General features: G+C 43.4%; 1 protein-coding gene and 1 pseudogene across 3 annotated transcripts in view; both read left to right on the top strand.

Moving 5' to 3' along the window:
- The first annotated feature begins 3,771 nt into the window (after positions 1-3,771).
- LOC100715752 (ADP-ribosylation factor-like protein 2-binding protein) lies at positions 3,772-4,249 on the top strand (annotated as a pseudogene).
- Positions 4,250-11,671: 7,422 nt separating this feature from the next.
- Lrrc8c (leucine rich repeat containing 8 VRAC subunit C) overlaps positions 11,672-18,956 on the top strand; it is an 81,943-nt gene continuing 74,658 nt past the window's right edge. For 2 of the 3 annotated variants that reach the window (XM_063253913.1, XM_005007809.4), the window contains exon 1: positions 11,672-11,812. The gene's annotated coding sequence lies outside the window, so the exon portion shown is untranslated. The remainder of the gene's footprint in view (positions 11,813-18,956) is intronic. The other variant, XM_003479153.5, reaches the window with a different exon arrangement.

Here is an 18,956-nt window from a genome sequence, read left to right on the forward strand (position 1 = left end):
CCCATTCCCTGCCGAGATGGAGAGCGAGCCCAGACAATACTGAGAGATACAAGCAAAACTGCTTTGGGCTTTGGGCAGTTTTTGGGCTTTTGCACCGCCTCCCAACTCCGTGCGCAATGTCTCGGCTCTCATGTGGCCAGGTCCACACATGGTTTGGCTTTAACGCTGCACCCTAAGCTGTGCATCCCACCAGCGGCTCCTCCACATGGCGATTTGGCTCGGCTGCCTGCCGTGCATCCCCGTGTGCCATTGTCGCCACTGCCTTGCACCATCCCAGCCCCTCCCTCTCCTGTGCGCCATCGTCGCCACTGCCTTATGCATTTCTGGGGGCAGTCCAGCCCGCCCCTGCATGCTGTGTCTCGGTGCTCACCCCGCCCACTTTGCATGTTCCACCTGTGGGCTAATGCTAGAGAGATCCCAGCCCCTGCCCCAAAGCTTGAGTATGCTCTCTCTACAGGTGCGCTCTGTCTGCCGCTGCAGGCAGGCACAATGGATAAACTCATTGCTGATCTGACACTGTATTCGCATATTCAGATATTAAGTTCAGATTGTTTCTGCTGCCTTTTTTGTGTGTGTGCTCCAGCCATGACAAACGTTTTCTTTTAAATCCAGATAATTATAAATTCCTTTTTGCTGGGAACCACTAGCTCTGTTCCAAGACAAGGGTTTTGTTAAAAGTTTTAATGTTGTCTGAAAAACAAAAACAAAAACAAAAGGTAATTGGTAACTTGAGGGTATATAGAAAGTTGTAGAAAGCTCGAGAGGATGTAAATTTTATTTGTCTTGGTTCATACTACTTCAAATAACAGGTTTCAAAAAATTAAATGTGTTCAGAATTTGATAATATTAGATCAGTTTTGATAAAAGTATTCATAAGATTGGTAAACCTTTACTGCAAAATGTTTCCATTAAAATGGGATTATACTCCAAAAGAGAAAGGGCAGACTAAAGCCTTTTTGGGCAGACTAAAACCTTTTTTGTTAATTCCACGTGGCACCCTATAAAAAAAAGCTGTGTGCCATCCAGATAAAGCCTGCTCTCTGATCTGAAATGCCAATATTAAACTCCTGCATACTTATTTAATTCTACTATGGTCCAAATCCCAAACAAAAAAGGCAAAACTTGACTTTCAAACTCCACAGAGATCTTAATATAGTTTTTCATATTTTAACACTTGGAATTCTGAGACAGGCAAACCTACACAGGGTGGAACTGCCTGCTTCCCTCTCCCCTGCCCCCGCCTCCCGTGGACCATGCTCAAATGCAGCAGAAGACATTGGGCAAGAGAGAGTGCCCCATCCTGGCATTCTTTGAGACCTTACTCCAGGGCTGCTGGACTGTCTTAGCCACCAGAGAGTGGTAAGCCATCCTAAAATGCCAACACTGCCAGATTTATTGCTGACAAAAATTGCTGCCAAAGACTAAGGGGGTTCAGAGCAACAACAGCCCCCTTTGTGGGTGTCCATCGTCCATCTCAGAGTCCAAGTCACATTAAACTCTCAGCTAAAATGTTCTCTATATTTGTGGACATAGAGGCCATATGTACAGAGTTCTTCCTGAGTTTTCAGGCTGCTATATTAAGTCCTTAATCTCTATTATGGGGTAGTGGAGGTCAACCTATGCCATTTACAAATGGGCCTATTTCGTACAGGTCCCAGTCCTAAATATACAGGCTAACTTAGACACACTGAGGCCTCAACAGCTTCCACCGGTTATCACTAGTAAACCTCTCCTCAATGATATAAGACCACCTCCTTCCTTTCTTATTCACCAATTTCTCAGGTAACCCTGGCCAAGACTGGCAGATACATTTTGTCTTCTCACTTTGTTTATACTTTTTCAGGATACATAAAAGCCTTTCTCACAACCAGGGAAATTGCTGATATACTTGCTAAAGTTCTGTTGCAGCAAATCATTCCAAGGACTACAACCAGGTTACAGCGACCCATACCTACCTGATATTCTTGGCAACCTCAACAGTGATCAAAGTTGCTAGACTGCCATTCTGGTTTCGCATCACTCAGGCCCTGGATCTGACCATCCTTTTCCTACTCATCTCTGCCTTACCAAGGCCTCATGGCCATGACTCACAGGTTGTCATGTTTTGTTATCCACTTTGGTTCCTACTTTCTTACGTTCTATTAATGATCATTTTTACAGCAGGACTCTTGACAGTCTTTCCCACATCATGCGTAAGATAATCTTCACAATGTTCTATGCAATGACTGTCGTAGTTCGTTCTACCCTCAGCTGTCTGGTTAAGCGTGACATCCCTGAAAGCCTAAACTCTTACCTTCCCTATACTGGTACAGCCACTGCCTTACCTACTCCCCCTATTTTTTCCAGTTCAACTCCTAGACCAGAGACAAGTTTTACACACATACCCTCTTAACTTTTATGCTTTCAGATGGGGGAGTAATCACCTCTCATAACATCATTTCTCCTAACCTCACACTTAATTTTCAGAATTCTACCTCACCATGATGATCCTACCTCAACATCATCCTGATATAATAAAATGTCTAAATCAAGGACACCTTCCCTTCTACCTCACCTGGGTCCTTAAATATGGCAGTGCCATGCCTCCTCATAACATCTTGTCTCGTTGTTTTTCCAGTCTAACATACGTGCATTCACCAGTGAAGTTGTCCTGGCTAAAACACCTGGCACCAGCTTCTACCTGGGCATCAACCGTCATCCCGTCAACTCCCCTAGACCCCTACAGCACCCTCAGCCAGCAGGAAGCAGTCAAAGAGAAAAATCTTTGCCCCTTTTCATAATAATAATCATAAGACAGGATATGAAAGGGTTTTGGCCCAGGCTAGACACTATAGCTAGTAAAGCCAGGAGCTCCTATCTCCCCCACCCTTAAGAATCTACCTCTGGCGCCAAATTAAGACCAATGGGCTACCTGTGCATCCCTAATGCCCCCTTAGGTTCCACCCCAGGCCGAGGTTACTTATATGCCTCACTCCATGTGTTCCACAGAGAGATCACCGGCCCAGGGTGGAGATGCCACACCCCAGGGGATCGGGGGCATCTCTCCCCGCATTCTCAAAATAAAGGTCATTTATATTTCATACTTCTTATCTTTTCAGCTGCTGCCAGTCCCCCACAGTTCTATCAACACTCATAAGTGAAACAAATCAGACTCTCATGTGCAAACATCATACTGTCTCCCTTGTGTGAGAAATTGAAAGAATAAATAAGGTATAAAATGTACAACAGTTATTGTAAAATGGGAAGAAATTGTTCAAAAGGAAAAAGGACCTAGGATGGGAGAAAAAGGAAAGGACAGTAGGGAAAAGGGAAAAAATGTGTCAGTTATACTATTAGTGTGTCCCAGCTCATTGAAAAGGAAGGTTTGTGCTAGTATCAATTGCATAAATTTTTATGCTCCTATCTTGTACCCTGAAAAACTACTTTAAAGATAACATGTATTAAATAGTTATTCTATTATTTTGTTAAGAAATTTTACCTTTTTTCATAAAATAAAAAAGTAGCAAACAACTATTACTTACTAATGCAGTTACTGCAGCAACATTTTTGTGCATACAGACATTCCTGAACCAACTTCTGGATCAGTGGCTGCAGTGGCATACGCAGAGTCTTTGGTGCTGAGTCAGCTGGGCCCCCAGGCCTCCCCACCCCGGCCATCCAGCTGCCCACCATCCCCTCAAAGTGGGTGCAGACTCCAAGAAGTAGATCAGAGGCTGGGCAGGGTCATGGGTGTGGTAAGAGGCCTACTGAGCAGCTCCTCCATGACAATGGATGCCCCCTCCCCAGGAGGAAAGCTTGGCCCTACCCTTCTCTGCCTCTGATGCAAAATTGGATGCTATGGTTGGATATTTAGAGGACAGTTATGGTTGATGAGTTCCAGTTACTACATAGAAATTCTATGGACAAGTACTACCAGGAATATAAAGACATAGGGGAGAATAAAGTCACCTACACACATTTTTATTGAATATATTTCTCAGATGGAAAAGTACACTGCAGAGCAGCTGCTGGAGTGGACCCCAGGTCCAGCATGGCGGCCTTCATCTTTGACATGCTGTTTGCATTTACAGGTTTTCTGGCTTTTAAAGAAATGCTTCTGGACTACAGAGCAGAAAAGGAAGGCTGGGGACTGGATTTAAACAGTGACTTAGTGGTGACATCATTGTGCAAATCCCTTACTCTGCCAGCTTCCCAGAATAATCTGCCGCACAAGGTAGTGAATGGGATCATTCTGGATGTCACCAGCTAAACAGTCTCAGAGAGACTTCAGCTGATGACAACAGAAGAGTGCATCTTGGAATGACTTAACTGTTTTGCAGCCTTCCATTCATGTTAAGTTCTGATGGGTCAGAAACATGACCTGACCCTCCCACCCCGTTTCTCCTGAAATACCTTCCTGGTTTCAGTAACCCCAGTGTTCCTCCCCTCTGGACCCTGCTCAGATGCCTCTGAGTCAGGCTCCATCTCCCAGCCTCTCCACCATGCAAGCAGATGTGGCTGTCAGAAGCCTGGAAGAGGAACCCACTGTCACCAGCCCTGTCCCTGCAGGATTTGCACAAGGCCTTTTGTGTATTCATAGCCTTTTTTTTAAACATAGGTCAGAGTTCCAGTCCTTCAGCTTCAATGGGGTTTTTGTTAGGGAGTATCATTCCAGGGAGTCACTAACCTGAGCCAGTTATCCTGCAGGAGATCTCTGAATCTATGACCCCTGTCCTGGCTGGAGGAAGTGACAGAAATACCCTTTACCTGAAAGCTCCACTGAAAATCCACTTCCTGTCTCATATCTACAGTCTTTGTAACATCGTCTTCTGGTGGTCCTGATAGTCTCCTTCTTTGTCTTTTTTTTTTTTTTTAAGAAAAAAGCTTCTTTTTAAATATTATTTTCAAAAAAATATTTTTATAGATGAATACTCAGGCCAACCTATTGGATATGATCTTGGAACTCCCATGTTTACCCACTTAACAATCAAAGTATTGTATGCTGCATGCTCTATAGTTGTCAGTGCTGTGAAAGCAAAAATGCTTTCTTCACTAGTGTGGATGGGTGTGCTACAATAGACTAAAGCTATCCTGCTGTCGAAGCATTTTAAGTATGTTTCAGCACACTTGCTTAAATCCTTTCCATATAAGCCACTTGGTTGGGGTTCTGGTGGGGGAGGTAGAGACTGCAATTTATTCTTCCTGTCTAAACCTGTCCTACCAGCATGGTGCTTCCCTGTCTGGCTCTGCATATGTGGGGCCAGTGGCCACTCCCCCGTCACCTATCAGTGCTGACTTAACAGTGGTTGGTAGACCATTACTGACCTGGTAACAATTCACGTTTCTATGAAGAAGAAATAACAATTCATTTCCTAATGTGTACTTTTGATTTAATTTTTTATAGGGAAAACGAGAATCTGTACTTCTTTTCATTTCACTTGGCTCTTGTTTTTTGTTTTGTTTGCTCTTCTCGTTTTAAAGAACCAGTTATAAGCTGTTTTTCTCTACTAATACTTTGCTTACTTTTGTACCATGAGTAAAACTTGGTGTTTTGCAAGAACAACAACAAAAAAGTCATTCCTGAGAATACCAAACTAATTTTTTACTTCAAACTTACACCATATATAGGGGAGAAAAAAAACCCTCGTTTTCTCTCAACTCTGCTTTCCAATCAATACGCCGAGCCAGCTAATATATGGGGCTCCCCTCAACAACAATTTGGTTCATTAGCAGACAGTAACAGATTGACCTATGATTTATTTCAACTCTGACATCATCTACCAGGAGATTGCATCAGGTTAACCTCCAGGTCAAGAGCTCAGTCCCTCAGAAGACACCCCCTGCCTTCTGGTGCCAAGTAGCAGATCTTCATATTACCCATCTTTCTGTCCAACTTGGCTATAAACAGAAATTCCCCACGACTCCAAGTCCAAACAGTTGCTAGAATGACCTACAGAAATCAGAAAAATACTTTACTTTCAGGACTGGTTTATTACAAAACGTATCTTAGAGGACAGATGAGCAGCTGCTTGAAGAGATAAACAGAGATCCAGCAGAGTCTGAGTGCAAGAGCTCCTGTCTTGTGGGATGTTGTATGAAATACCCTCCTGACATAGGAATATATGTTGTCATTCACTAACCTGGAAACTCAGAACCCATCCTTTTGGGTTTCCATGGGGTCATCATGACATAGAAATGATAGTCACTTTCTAGTCCCTTTCTCCTCCTCAAAGGTTGGGTTAAGGCTGAAAATTTCAGTCTTTTAGTCACAAGATAGATTTCCCTGGCAGCCAACCTCCCATAGTGATTATTTCGAGGCCTTCCAAAAATCACTATTTATTTATTTATTTATTTATTTATTTATTTATTTATAAGACAGGGTCTTGTTTTGTCATCCAGGCTGACTTTGACCTCACTTGGTAGCCTAGGCTGGCCTTGAACTAAAAACAATCCTCCTGCCTCAGTCTCCCAAATGCTGGGATTACAGGCGTATGCTACCACCATCAAATAAACCCATATGCAGCTGGAAGGGGCTAGCTATGATTAACAAAAGCTATTACTTTCACTTTTATGGTATTTCAGGAACGAAGGACAAAATCCAAATATTTGTAATAAAATATGCTCCTGTAGCTCTAATCACTCTTAAGTTTTAAGGTCTATGAGCCAGGAAAAGTGGATGAAGGTATATGCAAAAAGGTATATTTCTATATCATAATATAACAGAACTCAGTAAGTGAGTTAATTCACTCCTAGTACTAAGGAATCTGTTTTTCAGTTTCTCTTTTGTGTATCCTGTTATGCCCCACTCTCCAGATAACTAACCAATAAAGCAAGCTTTGTCTGAAAAGAAGAACAAGGAAAAGCATCAAAGGACAGTACCAGTTACACTACCTCCTTAAAAAAATGTCGTCTTTCTTTAGGTTTCTAGGAACCAGGAGTGTCTGGAACACCTGATGACTTTGGACAACATCAAAACCATATCAAGAGGGCTCAGTGCTACAAGAATTAATGACTTTTTCAATGCTCACCCAGCTAAAGCTAAAATCAGATTCCCCAGAAACCTGATACAAGCTTTTGTACCTGTAACCCTTGGCAAGATTAAGTCTGAGTGAAAACCTTCCATCTTCTCCCTGTTGGCTCATTGTCAATTAAGGGTTTTTTTCCCCCCTCTTGTTGTTTGGTCTATCGAGTTACTTGACTCATGGGGGACAGTGGAACCAACCTTTCATGGTTTTCTGACAATATGTATCAGGTAAAAGCTACTCACCTGTCACTTTGAACCACCTGAATAATAGGTCTAAAAAAACAGAGCTGTCTCCCTGTGTATTTTATATTGCCTAAAATCAGAAGCACAGAAATGTTATGATCTTTTATTAAGAAGTTGGCTTTCAGTCACAAAGTGATTTTCAATTAAAGAGTAAGCTGTAACCACCTCATGAGGACACATTTGGGATCTGAGTAGACCACTTGGGAAAAGTACAAATGAATCCAATTTTAAAAAGTCTTGTGAAAGTATATCATTAATCTTACAGGATATACTTGATGGGTTAATTTAAAAATAATTTTTTTTTCTCATAGATTGACTGATAGTTAAGCATGAGGACTATGAAAATTAGGCTTGCCTAGAACCAAATCCTAAGTCTTATTCATGTGACAGTGGGCTGGCCAGTTGATAAGAGCCTCTGTCTTCTCTTTTGTCAACAGAGAAAATAATACTGCCTATTTAATGAATAACTATGGTGATTAAAGGAGACAAATGTAGATTTTAAGCCTTATTTAGCATACAGTATGTACCCCCAAAGTCCTAATTCATTATTAGTATCAAGGAAAATTTCACAACTTACTGGTACCAAACAATTGTGTTGGGGACAGGAAGTAAATACACAAGACTGAGTTTCAAAGAATTTGATTCAGTTGTCTAAATAATCTTACTTGTAGATCTTGGGCATCACCATGTCCCCTAGTACAAATTCACCTGCCACTTCAGGGTGAAGATCACATCTGGCCATGTTAGCTCCAAGGGAATTTCCTGCACAAAGGTTTATTCTCACCCTCTTAGTATTTTTAATGATGCTGAGTTAAGGATTTCAAAACTGTTGCTAAAGATAGATTTTATCTTGCAGCTATTAATTTGAAAGGTGTTAATGGTAGTAACAATGTTAAACAGCTGAAATTTAAAACAAAAGATATTTTTTTCCTAGCTCAGTTCTTTCCAGCAAAGCTTAGACATGATCTGGGGAGATGTGCACAAGGAAAATAGAGAAGTAGGGGACAATCCGGCCAGTGGTTCTGTTTTAGAACTTAAATTTCACTTTCACTACTACCAGGCAGTATCAACTGACATTAAACACAGGATGAAACAAGAATAGCAGACTTGCTTTAAAGAATGATCCCAGCAACAAAATATCAAGCATAAAGTAGATACATATACATAATATATCACTTTAATATAAATTCTTTATGAGCTAAAGGACTTAAGTTTTACAGCCTGTAATACGATGAGTTACACTGAATGACCGGTTACCAGAAATTAAAACTCATTCTTGCAACATTTAATAATACTAGGTTCTCTGCTAGGTGTTGGTGATGGACACACAGTTAAATAAAAATACAGTCCCTGTGCTAGAGAGGGTCATAGACTGGTAGAGAAGCAGGCAGAAAAAAAAATAAATGACAGCAGTCCCTGGGTAAATGCTGAAATATCAGTTCAAACCGAGTGCTTTGGGAGCATGAAGAAGGAATTATTCTGCCTGGAACCTACACAGGCTTCATAGAAAAAGTGACTACTTTTTGAACTATACTTTCAAAAAAAAATGATATAGCCCGGCAGGCAATGTTTTGCTTTTGTTGGGTTTTTTTATTTGTAGCTAACAAAACAATGCAACGTTAGTACCACTTCCACACAGCCTACGACAGTTTCTATCTTGTCACCTTAGAAAGCAACTATGTCCAATAGATAAATGAGGAAGCGGAAGTTCAAGGATTGAAAAGTTAAAGGTCATGTGGTTATGGGCCCTGGATCTGAGACCACATCTACAGGGACAGCAGGGGAGAGGGAAGAAGGGAAGGAAAGAGAAGGAAGAGGTGGGAGGGGGACGAGGAGGAATCAAGGAAAGAAAAAAGGAAGAAAGGTAGGAATGGAGGGATGTGCAAGCAAGATGAGCAAGACAAAGAAAAGAAGAATGAAGTATAAAGCAAAAGGTCAAATGGAAATCGTACACCCAGTTCATTCAGCCAAGAGCGCCCTCCCCTTTCTCTAAACTTCAGCTACAGTTAATTTGACTTCCTGTGTATGCCAAATTTCCTCTCCTCAACTGTGAACAGTGGAACCAAGTCCAGGAGTACACCTGATACTTCTCTCAGGACCTGGCACTCCCACAAGCTTACTGATTACTTGCTGGTTCACCTGGTGCTCTAGCCCAGTGCTTTACAGAGAGCTTAATATGTTTGCGATCCGAGTTAGGTCGACTGAGGTGAAAGACTAGACTTCAGGACTATATGGTTTAAACAATAAAAGGAGCTAAGCAGTATAGCACAGTGGTTTTCAGATTAGTAGCTCTCAAGCTTTAATGTGCACATGAGTCAGCTACTTACACGTGAGGACCTGTCAGGTTCACCCTGCTAAAAGGCAAGCACAGAAGAGATAGGTTCATTGCTAGAAAGTAACTCAGGACAGGCTTAACTTGCAGGAGATTCAGATCCCATGTTTCCAAACCTCATTAATGTTTACATTCCTTCGCTCTGAGGGAAATAAAGCATAATAAGTATGATAACAGCTTGCATTTATTGAGTGCTAATAAAGCACTTGGCTCTTTCTTGGGTCAGTAAGCTTATTTTTATTGAACACGCACAGTGTTCCATAGTCCTATATTACTGATGGGAGAAAAAATAAAAAGGAACAATAACTTCTCTAAGTTTAAAGAAGAATAACAGCTATTTCAAACTGTTTCACTAGAGTTAAAAATCTAGGGTTCAGTGCTTCCGTGGCACCGAGTAGCAAGGGGGCATTTGAGGGATGCTAACTAAGCTTTAGTCTGGATGCAAGAGGACCTGAAATATCCTTAGAAGTCACTTGCAGAGCGAAGCTTTCTATGGAGGTTTGTGCTCGCATTACTCTCTTCATTAGCGTTTTAGGTGCAGGCTAGATATCTGAGATATTTTTTCATCTATCTGCTGGCTTACAAGTTACTTTAATTCTTGAGCAAATCACTGAAGCCAGCCTCTGCCTTTCCCCTCCGCAAGAGAGAAAACCTTACCCATCTGCTGCCCACGAAGAAAGCCCCACTTTAACTTTCTGTCCCGACCTAGGTTAGTTAAGGCTAGTGTTACAGTCATACCCTGAGTTGTTAAGCAGGGGCACTAAGGTTGTCTTCTAGGCATCTAACAGATTGGAACTGGAAAACACGCAGTATGTTGCAGGGTGAGCAGGAGAGAACAGTTAAAAGCTCAAGTGAATGACTTTTAGACAAATTTTCTTTTAATCTGACTAAAGTGTAAGTGGGGTAAAAAGAGATGACTGCTTTCTGAAGACTCTTAGTGTTAGTCTTCATCAAGACTAATGCATAAACCAGTAAATGGCTACTGGTCGTTTTTTTAATTTCTCTACTCACGTGCTTCTATCTGCCTTTCCCAGCCTGACAGGACAAAGCAATAGTCCAATCTTTGGTGCTTTTAAAATAGCTGATTATTGACAATGTAGTCCCAGAACACTCTATTACGTCGTAGTCTCGTCTATATTTCCACCACTGGGAAGATTTTTCCACATTGACTAGTGATGCAAGCTTTCCAGAAGTCTGAGTCTGCCTTTTCATCCTGAAACTGGGTAAAGGGTTGGGGAGGAGAAAAGCATGGTTCAGACCAATGAATGAGCGAGGGCCCCTCCCCCACAAGCGAAACAACAGGTGGCTCGGTGTGCAGGGTCGTCAACTCGTTACCCACTGCAAGAAACCGCAGGCGGAGTGTCCAAACCGAGTCCCTCTGGAACCTGGTGCTTAGAGATCAGGGATCCCATCTGGCAGTTGGAGGCTCGGTTGTCCAGGGGCTCAGGGCTTCCAGCTCCAGAGATCTGGGTTTTGCCTTTCTCTCGCTGTCTGCCCCGGCCCCAGCGCCCGCAGCCCACCATCCCCCCACCCAACCCGGGGTTCCTGGCGAAGGGGTTATCTCCATCCTGACCCCGGTCTTCCGAGGAGTTCCCACAAAGGCTATTTTTAGTGGTGGCTGCTGGGATCCAATTTACCCAGAGGAGGAGCTGCGGCAGCGGAGCACACGCGGCGCGCACTGAAGCCTCGGGCTCCCCGCGCGGAGCTCGGCTCGGGTGGAGCGGAGCTGCTGCTGCCCGGCCCCAGGTGCGCGGCCGGGCGGCGGGAAGAATCCGGCCCGCGTGCCGACCCGAGACCACCTCGGAGGCCCGCGGCAGCCCTCGCCGGCCGGCCGGGCGCCGGGTGGTCTCCGCAGGGGAGGAAGTTCCCGGGCACCGCCGCCTGCGTCACAGCGGGCTTGGCACCGCGGCCTCTTTCGCGGCGACCCCGGGGCCGGGCGCTGGGCGGCGCTGGCTGCCGCTGGCCGGCTTCGCGCGGGGCGGTGCAGGAGGCGGCTCCGTCTGCGGCCGGGGAGGCGCGGGGGAGGGCGGCTGCGGGGCTGGGGCGTGAGCTGCGTCCCGGCTCGGAGCCCGCGAAGACGCCGAGGAGGAAGCCGCCGCCGTGGCCGCGGCCGTAGGGCTCCGCGCGCGACAAGCCATGAGTGGGGACCCCGCCGTGCCCGGCCGCCGCTGAGCCCCGCCCGAGGCAGCTCGCCGCTCCCGGCACCTTCTCCCGCCGGCGCCCGCGCGCGCAAGGTAAGGGCGGGACCGCGGAGGGATGGAGAGGAGAGGGCGCCGCCGCGCTGGGTCCGCAGGGCGGCCGGGGGGCCAACACCCCGCCTCGCTCGCGCCTCGGCTTCCTCCCGGCTCTCGGACGGACCGGTGCGGTCGTCTGCCCGGCTCCGGAGCCGGCCCGCCCCGACCCACCACCCATCCCATGGCTGCCCCGCACCCGGGCAGCGACCCAGCCTGGCGCCCCGCGCAGCGCGGCCGCGGCGGCTCTGCGGCCCGGGAGGGGCCACGCGGGAGAGCGCACGAGCTCGACCGCCGGCGCTGTCGCCTCTTCCTACCTTGGAAATCCCTGAGACCCCGGGGCCTGCCCTTTCCTGATCTTAGCCCTGAAGTTAGCACTTTTAGAGAAGGAAGGGGATGGGAAGGGCCTGGAGGGGAGAAAGGGGGCATTGTCCGCTCACCTGCAGAACCAGGGGGAGAGCGGGATCTCGCTAGAGCCTGGGGCTGCCAAGCCAGGTGTCTAGGCCAACGGGTGAGGCCAGCAGCGCTGCCTTCATCCCACAGCGAGTCTACGGATCGTCCTCTCCCCAGCTGGATTCCAGCAACTGAGGTGAACAGGGAAGAGTTAGCAACTCTGGAGCCTTAGGATGTGCGCGCGACATGCCAAAGCCTTTCTTCTCTCCCTCCACCGATTCTTCCCTCCCCCACCCACGCCTGCCTCTGCTCTTCGGAGTTCAGTGTGTTCAAAATCTCCAGGCACCTGGGTGCACTGGCCAGGCATATGCCTAGCGCACTCCCTGATGCAGATTTTCAGAGTGTGCAGGCCAAACTTCCCTGGGTGGCAAATTCCTTAAGCGTTTTTAAACTCCCAGCAAATCAGTTAGGAAACATTTTCAGGTTCTCATCCTCCTAAAAGTAAAAACAAACAGCAGCCAGTCACCTATTGACTTTATGGAACTGCCAGCGTTTGGCCGAGGGAAGCTTGACTTGGCCTATTTATTGCAGCCTTGGTAGGATGCGTTAAGTAGAGGAAATCACACTCCTCTATCTTAATCACATACTTCCTCCACAAGACTGCAGTCCTATAAGAAGTGTAGCTTTACGCAAGGGTCAGGTCTCCTGATAGGTAAGTGCTCTTTTGCTAAAGCACGGGGAGGTGATGGGGCGCAGTCAACAGGAGAGGACTAGAGGTGTATGGTGACCCTCTTGACTGAGGCCTGAGAACTGCCTACACCTGAACTGTGTACTGGGTACCTTCTGCTGCTTTTTAGTGATTTGTAGGAAATTGGTAAGCCCAACATATAATCTGAACTCCCCAGAATTTGCAGATTCATATGTTGAATGTGTGGACAGAGATAACAGATTAGATGTCTACAGCTCGAATCTGTTACTTGAGTTCATGTGACTGGTTTAAATAAGGAAGGCCAAAGGTGTCACCCTTATTGTAAGTCCTCCATTAGGGTAAGTTTGTTTTCCTCAAGGGGGATGTGGGGAGCAGTATTCCAGAAATAAGTATTTTCCAAGGTCCACCAGCCTAATGATTGTATCAAAGATAGCAAGCACAGTTAATCTTCTTATCAGTAAAATTATCAAAGCCTTTGTTAATGGCACTAATGTTTTTCAGAGTGGCTATGCACTTTAATGAGGTGTATTTTTAAAATGAATACTTTTAGTGGAAAACTGCATTAAAAGCTGTAAGAAACGAATGATTTGCCCATTTGTATAAAATTTTTCATTTAAAAACAATACAAGGAAATATTTTTAACTCCCACAGTCCAAGTTATTGTTATGATTTTTTGTTCATTTGTTTTTGTTTTTTGAGACAAGGTCTCTCTGTGTAGTTCAGGCTGGCCTTGAACTCATTATGTAGCCAGACTGGCCTCAAACTCATGGCAGACCTCCTGCCTCAGCCTCCAAGGGCTGGGATTACAGATGTGTGACAACACACTCAGTTGTCATGATTTTTTAATAGTCTATAGTATTTTGAAGTTAGGCACCAGGAACATTATGAGAAAACCGAGTTGAACAAGAAATGAGATGGAGGCTGTATTTTTTGACAAGCACTGTGTTAATGATTTGATGTGGTACATTGCTATAATACAGCCAGTTGCTCCAGGTCCGTAACATATTTCAGATTCTTACAGTAAACCCCCAAGTTAGGTGGTACCATCCACATTTTACAGAAGAGTCCAGAGTTTGTGGATTGCTAAAAGACCATACAGCTAAGTTAATGCAGTGAAACCTAAATGAGGACAAGCCTCTTTCATCTTAGTGATGTACTTTTTCTCATTGTCTAAAGATTCTCCCCACCCCATCTGAATTTGGTGTTAGTGTCTGTATGAGGAAGCAGAGACTGAGAAAGTAATCTGCCGAGCTTTTTCTGTGTAACTAGCGTACAGCAGCATTCAGATATGGAATAGGACCATCTATTTCCAGAATCTGTATTTTTACTAATCTCTGTTAAATGAATGATTTGAAATTCACCTGAATTGATGACTACACACCGATTCACCCGACTACAATTCACCCGAATTGACTGCTACACACCAGCTATTCTAATCCACGTGGCAAAGCTGGTTTCATGGACTGCAACACACTCCAAGATTGTATGCCCCATTGCTAGAGTGGTGGCTGTGTCTCCAGTTGAAGACCACTCATTAAATATATCATCAGATCATGCAGGGTGCCATTACTATGACGGAGTCCTTGACCTCACTTAATCTCTTTTAAAATAGAAACCATTCTAGACTGATGTGAGGTAAGGAGCATAGCCTCCAATAGGAATAAATGCTTCAAATTCTGGCTGTACTGCTCAGCGGGAGAATAAAGATCAGATTATTGAGCGACTCTAGGCCCTAGGTTGCTCCTGTGTAATGGAGTTGATAAAGCCTACTAGTAGCTGTGGTGTTGTGTGGATTAACTCTTACAGTGCATGTAAAGGATAGCTTCTAGCAGATGCTTAGTGGTGATTAACATTAGTGCATCCAGCCCCTACGGGAGTTTCAGCTATATTTCCTCTTATGTCTGTTTCTGGTGCATATAGTGATTTGTGCTGTCAGTGATTCGTTCTTCATACAGATATACTGAGATCTGAATCAGATTTTAGCATCTTTAACTGTTAAATCACCTTTATTTTAGGGTGTACTTACCTTACATAGTTTTTCCTTTGCCCTGTATTGCGTTTTTTTAAAAAACTTAACTAGCAGCATTTGAATGGCCGCAATTCGTATCCTTTGGCAGACGTGCTTTCCTCTTTTCCACCCCTCTTGATCTGTCATCTTTGCTTATCGCTCTGGGCCTTCCAACAACCTTTAACTACACTCCTACCTGAAATTCTATATCTTGGAGCCCCAGCCTACACAGTGTCTCTTTCCCAAGCCTGAATACCTCCTTTTAAATCTTTTCTCAGTTCATTTATAATTCAGATGACACAGACCTTTTACAATCTTTTCACGTTATTTTCCTGGGTAACTATGAAATACTATGAAATACTGTAAATATTTTGTCAGGAATGTGTTTTTATTTGTATCTTCACTAGGGTAAACACTGTCATAAAAGACAATGAATGAAAGACAAGTCCTGTGTTTTTAGACATCCTTAGAATAATTAGGAAAGACACCCAAATTACTTTTTTCTGTTACGTGATTGTGCAGTGGCACCTTCCTCACTATTTGGAGGCTTGTTCTTCCTGTCTTTTTCCCCTAAGTTAAGTGGTATTACATTTACTGGAAGGCCATAGTCTTAAACAAAGCTTAGGCCATTAGGTAGCATAGCTGTGGTTCATTACCGAATTGCTCCCAGGGTGATATAACAAGTTCATTGAGTTACAGGGATACAGAGCGCATCAGTAGCCCTGTTTGAGTAGGTAAGCTTTGTAGACAGGGTAATGTCCCAGATGGGTTTCATTAATTAGGAGTTGGTATACCTGGGAAGAAGAAACGGCTACCTCAAAAGAGATGATGAGCGAGGAGGGTTTGAACCACTTTGGTTGGAATTAAGACTCTGTGCCACAGCATGAAATCTGTAGAATTAGCACAAACTGGAAAAACCTATGGAAATCCCAAACCATCTGATATATGAAGGAAGAAAAAAAAACGAGAGATTAAAATAAATTATGTTTATAATACTATCACAGTTGAGGTTCACTAGGTGGTCATTCCTGCACCCTGAAAATAGGAAAGAGATCATTGGGTTGCAAAGAGAGGAGAGAAATTAATGTGTACTTGAAATCTGGTTCATTAAAATACTCCTACTGTGTCAGGACAACAAAGGCAGGTCATCTCAGAGCTTGGTTTAAAGTACATAGGCACAAATATATTGAAAATTTCCTAGTTACTAAAAAGTAGAGAATGCCTGAGCTCCTCTGTAGCATCAAGCTTGAAAACATAATCAACCCAACCATTCACTTAGAAGTATAACATAATGTTAGAAGCTTTAGGAACAATTTCTGGTGTTCGGTGGATGCCTTGGGGAGGGCAGTGCTGTGGATCTAATCCAGACCCTTGGATATATACTCTGCCAATCTAACTGAATGGCTTTCAACAGAATAAAAGTATGAACTCAGAAAAGGAAAATGTAGAGAAATTCTTAGGGAAGTAAATGAAGATGTTCCAGATGACCAAAGACTTTTTTGATGTTGCTATTTGGGGGGGGGGGTGGAGATCAGGAGTTAAACCCAGTGCAACTGATCTTGAGCTACATCTTTAGCCCCTTTTATCCTGAGATTGGGTTTTGATAAGTTTCTGAATTGCCCAAGCTGGCCTCAAACTTTTGATATTCATGCCTCAGACTCCTAGAGTGCTGGGATTATAGACATGCATCACCACACTCAGCTGACCAAAGTATTTTGCAACAGAGAAATCCAGGAGAGCCACATTTTCTTTGAAGACTCAGAAGAAGCAAAGATATTCCCATACCACAGAAAGTTTTGAATATAGAGCCAGAAGGAAGGTTATTCTGGCTAAACCAAAACCTGCACAAGGGGTTGGAGAGAGAGACAAGAGAGAACATGACAGAAATGTTTCTGAAGCTGCTCTTCACAATCACTCTTAGTTCACAAGCCTTTTGAAGAGAAATTATAATACCACAGATACATCATGGATCTGTTTATGGCCTGTGAACCTTTGGGGTACCACAGTCTCCCAGCCACTTTCCGGCAGTGCCAGTGTTGCCCACCTGTTGAGAACATGTGGTGTTGTATGACTGTTATTTGTGAAAATTATAAAAGAGCTGTGCACAACTAAAAAATGTGCACAGTAATCAATGTCTTAATGCATTTTTGCACAACTAAATATGTTACCTTAGTTTACAGAGCCTCTAGAATTAAATTGTTACTGTTTGCCTCAAAAAAAATTCTGTTTGCAAGGTAAAATTTATGTTAAAAATATAAAAACCCTATTTGTCCCAATTTTACAATGGCAAAAGTATTGAATCACTAAAGTTATCTCCCCAAACCAGCTCCACCTGCATATTTTTGTTTCTGGATATAAAGCCCTTCCCAGACTTCACACAGTCAGTACCTTTTACTTATTCCTCTTATGCTGGGAATGCTGTATTATCAGCCATCCAGTGTTGTGACTGGTCAGTTATGTATACGTTTGTTTCTGTCTTAGTCACTTTCCTCATCTTTGAGATGCAATATCTGACATTCACAGTTTTAAAAAAGAGACGTTTACATTGGCTTACAGTTTAGTCACAGTTACTGGCTCCAAGGCAGAAATGGCATGGTAGAGGGACATAGCAGAAGACAGCAGCTCACATCATGGTGGCCAGAAAGCAGAGATTGAAGGAGCAGCCTTGGAGCCGGAGGTACCCTTCCAGGTCACACCAAGTCCCACTTCCTAACAGCAAGTTAGCTATAAACTCATCTAGCATGTCCCGGTCACCTTCCAAACACGTAAAGCTTTTGAGGGGATGCTTTAGATCTAAGCTGTAACAGTCCATACCAGAGAATTCCTTTTGTTCTTTTATGTAAAAACAAAATTTTATCACAAAATAATAAGAGAATAACAACAGTTAATATACAGTATATCATCATCAAAATAGTTACTTGGAGTACAAGACAAATAAAAAAGATACTAACATGGAGAAACATTACAACACAAAGCTTTCTTTTCAACAGACTAAGATAAACTAATAGTATGAATGAAGCAAATTAGCATATATTAAAATATTTTTGAAACAATGGAATATGTAATTTGGGATAGTATTTGAACTTTTCCCTATTATTATCTCTCTTCTATTTTGCTCCTTATTTGTATAAAAATATTCTGCATTTCTTATATAAGAGAAAGCATGCAATATTTAATCTTTTTTTTTTTAACTTTTTATCGGTACTGGGGATCAAACTCACAACCGCCTGCTTGCAAGGCAGGTGCTTATGCCGCTGAGCTAAATCTCCAGCCCCGCAATATTTAATCTTGTGTGTCTGACTTATTTCACTTACCATTAGGGTCTCAGGTCACATCCATTTATCTACAAATGCCTCAGGTTTGTCTTGCCTTATGGCAGAGTGGTACTCCATTGTATATGAACACCACATTTTCTGTACCCATTCATTTCTTAATGGACATATACACTGATTCCAAGATCTAGCTATTAAGAATTGGGCTGCTATGAACATGCATACCCATGTTTCCCTATATTATGATGATGTTAACTCTTTTGAAAAGACACCTAGAAAGGGGACAGCTGGGTCAACTGGAATTTCTAGTTCTAGTTTTTTGAGAAATCGCTACACTGATTTCTATAGTGGTTGTAGTAGTTTACATTCCCACCAACAATGTAAAAGTGTTCTTTCCTCCTACGTCCTTGTCAGCATTATTACTAGATTTTTTGATGATTATCATTCTTTTGGGTAAGATCATATCTTAGTGTAATTTTAATTTGCATTTCTCTGATGGCAAGACAGTTTATACTTTAAATCACTTATTTATAATTATGAAATCCTATGTTGCATATTAAAGACATTTCAGGACTGGGGATATAGTTCAGTGGTAGTAAAGCACTTGGCTAGCACTGCAAGGTTCTAAGTTTCCATCCCTAGCAATGAAACAAAAATGTTTCTCTTCATGCATGGATATTTGGGAAGGGTGGGGCCACTGAAGTTGTTCTTGGCCTTCTCCTGTCTGGTCCTTGCTCAGGTTTTCTCATGAGTATAAGCTTGTGC

This window comes from Cavia porcellus, unplaced genomic scaffold (genome assembly GCF_034190915.1).
Source record: "Cavia porcellus strain 051 isolate PalLab524CR breed Dunkin Hartley unplaced genomic scaffold, mCavPor4.1 scaffold_1, whole genome shotgun sequence".
Classification (NCBI taxonomy): Eukaryota; Metazoa; Chordata; class Mammalia; order Rodentia; family Caviidae; genus Cavia; species Cavia porcellus.